This window comes from Euprymna scolopes, chromosome 30 (assembly GCF_053919585.1).
Source record: "Euprymna scolopes isolate OS-2025 chromosome 30, ASM5391958v1, whole genome shotgun sequence".
Classification (NCBI taxonomy): domain Eukaryota; kingdom Metazoa; phylum Mollusca; class Cephalopoda; order Sepiida; family Sepiolidae; genus Euprymna; species Euprymna scolopes.
In genome coordinates, this window is record NC_136511.1 from 44702652 (window position 1) to 44709306 (window position 6655).

Below are 6655 nucleotides of genomic sequence, written 5' to 3' on the forward strand. Positions count from 1 at the left end.
CACCAAGATCAACACATTTTTGCCAACGCAAAACAAGTGTGTTTATGCCAATAACGTAAAATTCTTGCGTTCTGGTGGCCATGAAGTCATTGAAGCCGTTTTTGATATCTCTGAGGTTGTTTAAGCATTTATCACGCAGAAAGTTGTCAAGATGTTTGAAAAAGCGGTAGCAAGTAGGTTAGAGGTCTGGAGAGTATGGCGGATGAGGCAGAGTTCCATACCCCAATTCGTTCAACTTCTGCAGAGTCAGTTTAGCAATGTTCGATCGAGCATTGTCGTGCATGAAACTTTTGCCTATTTTGTTGACTAATACTGGGTGTTGCTGTCAAAGTTTCTGATGCATTTTATCTATTTGTTGGCAGTATTCTTTGCCGTAATGGTTTCGTCTGCATTACAAAAACTAAAATGTATGACACCAGTTGCAGACCACCAAAAAGTCAGCATAATCTTCTTTTAGTGCAACTCTGCCTTCGGGAAGTGCAGTGGTGCCTTGTCGGCGTCTAACCACTGTGCTGAGCATTGTCAGTTGTAAAGAACCCACTTTTAATCGCAAGTCACAACCCGGTCGAGTAACGGATCGTTCTTGTTGCGTAAAAGAAAAGAAGATGACACTTCATAACGGCGTTTCTTTTGGTTGTCGTTCAATTCGTGAGGCACCCATTTGTCAATTTTCTTTCTTTCACATCTCTATCAAGTGATTGGAAATCGTCGTATACGTTACGTCTAATTCAGAAGCAAGTTCTTAAACAGTTGTGCATGGATTGGCTTCGACTCTAGCTCTTTATTGATTGTTGACAACATCCGATGGCCGATGGCAATTGACAACATCTGATGGCCACCGTTTTGTTGATTTTGTTGATATCGCGAGCTGTTTCAGCAGTTTTTCGGCCTAGCTTGAATAGAAATAAGAAAATTTACGAATTTGGTTTTTTCCCATCTTGTTTTAAAACGATTGTAATTCAAACGATTTTATTTGGCGAAAAACAATCTTTAAAATGATATATAATGTAAAGGCATTATAACGAAAATATATTTGAAAATACATCATTTGAAATCAAAATGAGAAATTCCGCTAGAATTTTCTTCTCGAAATATATATATAAAATAAAAATCTTCTAATCTCAACTCCTTGGTTTATTATAAGTCATTTGATCTTACGTTTCTGAATTTTTGAGATGAGGATTGGTTATATGTATTCATCGGATTAATGTTCTCATCTTAAGTGTGATTTTCACACCGTTTCGGTCAATATAACCTCCGACTTTCTTCGGGTGTATCTTGTCGAACTCGGGAATGTTTCTGTAGAACTCGGGAATTTGGACGAATTTCGAGCTGAACCCTTTATTTACTTCATGGGGATAGCGTACTGTTGTTCCCTTAGCCATGACTGGATATCGGTCCTAAGTAATTCGCAAATGTATATTTCGGTCGCCCACATTGAGGATTGAACCTTCAACCTTCAGGAGAATATCACTTTTGCAATTGATTTTTCCCACTGCGCCACGGATCCTTGCATCTCTTGCAATGATTGCCTTAATATGTGAGGAAGTGTGGAATAGTCACAGACTAATGCAGTGATTTTATTTACAACTAGCGGCTTGCCGCGTCGGCACACACAACGCCGAGTCAAACACAAAATCGACTACACTCAACATCAAGTACACTCAACATCGTCTTACCATCAACGCTTAACCTGTGATCTCCGAGTAGGGGAAATTTCAATATGAACAAAACAAAATCACTGAAACCACAAAAATACCCTAACTAAGGATAAGGATAATGAGTAAATATTGGATAAAATGATGGTTAAAATTATTACGAACTTGCCAGGATTCGAACCTGGAATTTTCTGATCCGTAGTCAGACGCGTTATCCATTGCGCCACAAGTCCTGCCCGGATGATTTTACCGCGACTGTAAATTCCGTTGACATTGGCAGTTAATTTTTTCGACAATTGCACGAAACGGCTCAAAACCCCTTATTTCGGTCTTTTTATGTGACTCGGTGTTTTTCGTTACGAACCATATATAGATAAGGACAATCTAGGGACTCCGTCGTTTCAGGGAAAAAAAAAGAATTTTTCAATTCAGTGTATCCGTTCGAAAGTTTTATTGCTATATGCACACATACATAAATAAATTTAGGACTTGAAATTAAAAGTTTTTTTTTTTATATCTATTTAAAGATTGGAAAAAAATGTACACAACTGCACTCTAAACCAAGCATGATTTAAAGGACGCATTGGACATTGCCCGACGATGGATCCTGTGATGATGATGACTGCATTAGTTTGTTTCCCTGACTTTTTTTTTACATAGGCATCACCACTTATCAAGGCCAGGAGGCCACTCGAGGATAAGGGTTAAAGAGTGTACAGTAGAAATTAGACAATATAGTAATCGTTAGTAATGGAAATTCGGTAAATTTGTTAACTTATATGGTACAGCTCATCAAAACTTGTTTACGTTAGACTTGAAGACAACCATATTGTAGTCTGCTGGAAAGCAGGAAAACAGAAGACAATTCCATAGGCGTGTAGTTCTAAGAAAGAAGCTTTTCTCATGGAATCTACGTTTAGGTTTAGGCACAGATAAAGAGTAGGGGAAATTATTGATAGTGTTTTTTGCTTGACGGGTGTTTCTTGTGAAAGATTGGCGAGGGGGGACCATAGATTGGAGCTCAGCCGAGCACTTGCCATGAAAATAACGATAAAGCAGAAACAAATTCGCAAAATCTTTTCTGTGAGAAAGAGGTTGCAGGGAAAAAAAAGACATCCCCTACGAGGCTACGAAATCTATTTTGAACTCTATCAAGGCAGGATAAGTCCTTTCTAAGCCACACACACCCCAACCATTAAACGTTTAATGGTGGGGTGTGTGGCTTAGGAATTTTTTTTTTTTAATTTTCTTATAAGGTTATGACTAAAATAGAATACGGGAGAGTTAGGCTTATATCTGGGCGAATTGGTGCCTACATTACTTCTGCCTTACCTTATATGATTTAATGTTTTTCAATTGCGTGTGTACAGAAAACTTTGTTTTCTCTCAGGTCAGGTGTCATGGCCGCCAAAAAAGTTTCTTTCTTCTCAGGTCAGGTCTTTGAGCTGAAAATAACATTTCATGCTCGTACCATGCTTATCATGCTTATACATGCCAGACCTTAGATAAAAATTCCAATATATATGACATATTCCAATATATAACACATAATTCAATATAATGTTTAATATAGTTTATTAAAGTAATAAAACGTACAATAGCAAAGACAGTTTTAATTTGTTAGTATATAATGTGTTTGTTATTAGTAATAATAGGTCGCACCAGACCTTAGGTTGAAGAAAGTTTTTCGCCGCCATCTTGCCTGAGATTAGATTAAAAGCCAAGGTATATCTAAATCTACACTATTTTCTGGCAGCACTTCGTTGCAATATAGTGTTTGTAATAAGTGCAAGTGTCTGTCTAGTTCTTTGTCTGAGTTGCCAGTATTCATTGAGTCTGTAATGTCTGTGAGTGTTTTTTTTGTTTTTTGTTTTTTGGTTGTGGCGATAGTCTTTCGGCGATGAATAGGATCGGTTCCTCTGTGTCTTCGTCGTCACTAGATATTTGAATAATGTCCTGGTCGGATGTTGCCGGTGAATGCGTTGGTGTCATGTAGTTGGCTAGTTCTGTGTCACTGTCTGTGTTCATACTACAGTGGATCATTTTTCTAGCGTGTGTTTTGCAGTATTGTGTAGGGAATCTTGTGTCTCGTTCACATTTTTCGAATTCTGCTATTAAATTTCTTTTTGTTTCATTTTTTTTCTTTTTTGGGGTGAATCGTGGTCTGTTTGTGTGTAGTTGTAACGTTTTGAACGTTTGGGTTGTCTGCATGTTTCTGCTTCTAACACAGTGTATGTATTATTTGTGTATTTTTCTATATGTGGTCTCCATATTGTTAACCACATTAGTGGATTAAGTTCGATCACTCCCCATGTTTTTAGTTGTGGCATGCTCCTCTTTGTCGTGTACGAGAAAATTCTGCTTTCCATAGTTTGTCTTTCTGAGGCTACGTGTCTCCACGGATCCTCATTGGACGTGCTGATGCATGGTGTTCGTTTCAGTATTCGTTCTTGTTGGTGTTTTACATTTACGTATATGTCCGCACCCTCAAGTATACATTTGGCCTCCTCAATGTTCTGTGGAGTAAACCACATGTCTTCGGTGAAAATCAAGCTTTTGTCGACACAGCTTCCGAACGTAAAATTGGTTGAGGCTTGGCATCTCATCCGTCCGCTGTTCATCAATCCGTTCTTTATGCTTCTCAGGATGTAACTTTTTCCTGAGTTACTTGGACCGGTGATGTGGAACCCGTTGACTTTCGCCCGAATCTTGTGGCATATTTCGAAGAGGTCCTTTCCAAACTTATCTGCATCGATGTTGTGGTGTGCACACCATTCATCGTAAATGTCTAATGATTTTTGTACATTCCAGTAGTGGTTACTACTGTCAGTGAACAAGTATTTTTTTTGTCGTATCTGTTCCCATATGGGAGTGATTCGTGTATGTATTTGTACGTTTGACGCTGCTGCTTGTATAATGTTCTGTAAATTTGGTGTGTTTTTGTGAATGTTTGTCCAAGTTTTTTTGTAATTTTCTGGTGCCTTTTTTCTACAGTATAACATAATGTCTCCAATGTCTGTGGAGTTGCATTTCTTCATCATTTTTAGGATGAAGTTGTATTTCTTTCCTCGTAGCGTGTCAGTTTTTGTTTCGAGTTCTGTATCTTCGTCCGTGTGTTGTTCCATTATTGTTTTTGTAGTTAGTTTTTTCAAGAAGTCTTTCTGTCGTTCTGTGCCTAAGTTATATGCGCTTATTACGACTCTTTTTTCTGATTCTGCCTCAAAATATTGGCATAGTCCGTAAGGTGAATATACTTTAGGACATGTTATATTGTAAGGTTTTTCCCTTCTTTCATTTAATGCCTTTTTTAATGCTCCGAATCCGTATTCACATGTCGGATGGTCGTGATGACAACTTATCATGTGAAAGTGGTCCACGTCAGCACAATTCTTCATTTTGCTGGGTCCGGCGCGATGATAGATGCATATATAAGGTCTGGTGTCTGTTATATTCTTCAAGTACTTGTGCGTAGTTTTTGTTATGTTCATAGTTAGTGTTTCTGATAGTATATGTAGTTGTTCTTCGTTAGTGTTGATGGAAAATTCATTTTCGGATTCCCACTGATAGATCCAAGTGTACGGTGTAATCTTCTTGCCGTCCTTTGTGTCATTCAGATTGTATTCGTTCCATTCCATCTTCTCTTGGAGGTGAGTTGATCCGGCCATAGCTTCTGGTAGCAAGTCTGCTGTCTGCTGGTGGGGACTTCAATGTCGTGTCTAATATAGTCTTTGATTACGTAATGTTTATTTTTAGAAATACTGTATATGCAATTTTTTATGTCACGTGGTCATGGCTTGTTCCAACGTGTATCGGAATGTGCTGACTTGGTAGTAATTTGATCTGTTTACTTGTTTATGAATTTCCCGTAATGGAAACCTAAGGTTGATCCCCCACTTGACGCCAGATGGGTTCCGTGATTGTGTATCATTCCTTTCGCTGATTGGCCATGTAGATATCTGTTGGGCGGTACTATGCAGTTTTGTTCGTAATTGAAGTTGGCGCTTGTTGCCATTTCTGCACACGTGTGGTCGTTTATGGGTAATTTTTGGGGATGGGCGAAGGATTCGTACCAGCATTCTACTTCTAGCATGTACGTTGTCTCGAAGACGAAGTATAAAATTCCTGTTTGTGCGGACGGTCGCAATATGGGCGGTACATTAATTAATGTTATTTCCGGGGCGTCCTCGTTGGTGTATATGACTTTGTTGATTAATGTTCTGTTTGCTACATTGAAAGCTCCTGATGTCTGGTTATACCCTGCCATGGTAACTGTTTTTTTTCTTCTTTATCTTTTTGCCTGTCGTATTCGTTTTTCTTCGCCTTTGGTGATCGAATGCCAGGTCAGCTACCTCTGTCATAGCTAGGTCCTCTTGCATTTCAGTTCTTTGGCGTTTTCTTGGTTTATAGGATTCTAAGTTTTCCTCTGCTCTTGTTGCGATAGTTCCGTATTTTGGAGCTGTTGATATGTCTAGTCATGCGTCCCAGGCGCTGGGCGTTCCACCGGTTATCGATGACTGTAGTATGTTAGGGTTGGGTATCATCGCTCCTTGAATGACGTAGTTACCTTGTGTCATTACGTTTGTTATCGGTTTTCTTAGTAGACTGTGATTATGCCAGATATGTGTGAATGTGTCTCCTTGTCTTAGTTTAGTGTGTGGCATTTCTCTCCAGTCGTGGAACTTAATCATTTTAGTGTCTGTCTACAGATCATGTGCATCTATTGCTGTTGTGTTTGGTAATTTGTTTAGCAAATGTCTAGGTGCTGCATAGTTGTATTTATATTTCGGTAGTTCTGCCGTTGTTTCTATCATTGGTTGAATTTCTGTGAATTCATTGTTTGGCACCGTTGATATTCCTTCCAGGTTACCGTAACCAATCTAGTTTCCATTGTCTATGAATAGATCAAAGTATGGTTGTGGGTTTGGTACGAACACTTCCTCGTTATTTTTTGTTAGCCATTCGCCGCATATTATGTTATCGATACTGACTCCTATACT

General features: G+C 38.7%; 1 non-coding gene across 1 annotated transcript; it reads right to left on the bottom strand.

Annotated features, from left to right (window-relative positions):
- Window positions 1–1818: 1818 nt before the first annotated feature.
- Trnar-acg (transfer RNA arginine (anticodon ACG)) lies at window positions 1819–1891 on the bottom strand. The gene has a single exon. It is a non-coding gene; the product is annotated as a tRNA-Arg (tRNA).
- Between the last annotated feature and the right edge of the window lie 4764 nt (window positions 1892–6655).